Source organism: Schistocerca piceifrons, unplaced genomic scaffold, assembly GCF_021461385.2.
Source record: "Schistocerca piceifrons isolate TAMUIC-IGC-003096 unplaced genomic scaffold, iqSchPice1.1 HiC_scaffold_325, whole genome shotgun sequence".
Lineage (NCBI taxonomy): Eukaryota > Metazoa > Arthropoda > Insecta > Orthoptera > Acrididae > Schistocerca > Schistocerca piceifrons.
Window position 1 is genome coordinate 27,501 of NW_025728543.1, and position 2,500 is coordinate 30,000.

General features: G+C 57.2%; 1 non-coding gene across 1 annotated transcript in view; it reads left to right on the forward strand.

Annotated features, from left to right (window-relative positions):
* The first annotated feature begins 2,127 nt into the window (after positions 1-2,127).
* The window catches only part of LOC124745550, a 1,909-nt gene continuing 1,536 nt past the window's right edge, over positions 2,128-2,500 (forward strand). Inside the window, exon 1 of the ribosomal RNA XR_007011073.1 lies at positions 2,128-2,500. This exon is cut by the window's right edge and continues 1,536 nt beyond it. This is a non-coding gene — a ribosomal RNA (small subunit ribosomal RNA).

Consider the following 2,500-nt stretch of genomic DNA (forward strand, 5'->3'; position numbering starts at 1 on the left):
GTACCTTAACCTAACCCATGTTGTGCCTCAACCTAACCCATGTTGTGCCTCAACCTAACCCATGTTGTGCCTCAACCTAACCCATGTTGTGCCTCAACCTAACCCATGTTGTGCCTCAACCTAACCCATGTTGTGCCTTAACCTAACCCATGTTGTGCCTTAACCTAACCCATGTTGTGCCTTAACCTAACCCATGTTGTGCCTTAACCTAACCCATGTTGTGCCTTAACCTAACCCATGTTGTGCCTTAACCTAACCCATGTTGTGCCTTAACCTAACCCATGTTGTGCCTTAACCTAACCCATGTTGTCGCCTTAACGTAACCCACGTTGTCGCCTAAACCTGCTCTGTAATTGTTATACGACTCGTTCAATTACTGTAGTGTTGCCCACCCGCAACCCTCGCAATATAGTTCGCTACTCGCACTGCCCGCACCCCTGTGTATCGCTTCATGTTAAACACCTTGCAAGTCTTGCTCACTTTCCACATGCTCCTGCTGTACACTGTAATGTGGATGGCAGCAGGACGTACATGCCGCCCCTCCCCACGTCCCCACCTTGCCCCCTGCCTTCGCAAGCTGGTTGGTGAGAAGTTTGCATGTTCAATGCCCTTCGCATGCGACGTACTCAGGCTACGTTGTGGTGCGGCCTGTGTCAACTGTCCGCTGATGTCGTACGCGTGAACCACAATCTGTACTGCACATTCGTCCTTATGTACTGAATGATACATCGTGGCACATGTGTGACCGCACAACGACTGCGCCCAAAAACGGCGGACCATACAGTGCAAATATTGTGCACGCAGCTACGTGTCGTCTCCCTATGAGAGCTGGATTGCAGTGTGGTACGCCATAGAGACGTGTGGGAGGAACGGACGCCGTGGATGGCGATCAGCATGAGCTGTCTGTTGATGTATTCGGACCTAGTCGTCTCTCCTCACACACCGTGATGGCATGGTGCACCGCGTTCCATATCTGCGACATGCTACAGAGGCCGGTTGACAGTCGTTCGAGCAATGGACATCGCATACGTACGGGGGCCACCTTCCACGTATTGTCTAGGCGTGCACATTTTGTTGCGTGTATGTGGGCAGACGTAGTGTGGCGTGACACCTGACACAGGCATGCAATAATCGTTGAAGTTGCAAATGGCGATGGACGCCTGCGTTTTCTGGTGAAGTTACGCAAATGAACAAATGGTAACCTGTTGTGGTGCGGTTGTTCTCGCTAGGGGTGAATCGGTGATGGCGACGATAGGTTGAGGTACTAACCGGTTGTTCCAGCGATACCCACCATGCCGACGAAACTGAACGGCATCTGGGTGTGAAGCGATACGCGGCGGTGGCTGGGTGGGACCGTCCCCGGCCGGTGAGGGGGCGCCTCCCGGCGTGCTGGCCGCGCGGTGCGTGGGCGCACGCGCTACAGCCGGCTGGTGGGGGCGGCCAGTGGCAGGCGCGCCGGCCGACGGACGCGGCAGGCGTCGCAGCTGCGCGCCGGCGCACCCTGCGCGCGGCGCCGTGCGGCCAAAGTAGGTCCTCGCGGGCCCGGTGCGAAGCGCGGTGGACATCTTCAGTGTGCTGGTCCGATTGAGGACTGTGTGCGTTGAGGATGCGCCGCCGCCCGGCGCTCGGCGCCGCGACGCCGTCTGCTGCTCGGTCGCCCCAGCGGTTCTCGCTGGTGGTTTGTATCGCAGCTGTGCGGATGTGTTGGCGCGTGCGCTGTGCTGGGAGAGTTCGCTTCGGCACCCAAGTGGGGCTTTTGTCCTTCTGTGGCGCTGGCGTTGGAGCTGCCGGTCACCGTAGGTGGCGCGTGTTGTCTCCCGCCGGCAATGCCACGACAGCACGCTCCCGGGCCTCTGTCGGCAGCGGCAAGCTCAGTTGGGAGCACGGGTGGTCGCACCGAAAGCGTCTACTCGCCTAACTCCGGGCGATTGCGCCTCTCTCGAACCCGACCAAGTACTTGGGACGGCGCTGCGCGCCGCCGGGACCTGAGAGGGTTTCGAGGTGTATTGTGCAGGGGAGCTCAGCCTCCTCCTGTTTGCAGAATGATTGAGCGGACGCTTGCGTGTTCGCGCGGGCCCCCGGGACACACTCCCGGGCGGCCGGCTGCTCAGCTCTAGTTGACGCAGCTCCCTGGTTGATCCTGCCAGTAGTCATATGCTTGTCTCAAAGATTAAGCCATGCATGTCTCAGTACAAGCCGCATTAAGGTGAAACCGCGAATGGCTCATTAAATCAGTTATGGTTCCTTAGATCGTACCCACGTTACTTGGATAACTGTGGTAATTCTAGAGCTAATACATGCAAACAGAGTCCCGACCAGAGATGGAAGGGACGCTTTTATTAGATCAAAACCAATCGGTCGGCTCGTCCGGTCCGTTTGCCTTGGTGACTCTGAATAACTTTGGGCTGATCGCACGGTCCTCGTACCGGCGACGCATCTTTCAAATGTCTGCCTTATCAACTGTCGATGGTAGGTTCTGCGCCTACCATGGTTGTAACGG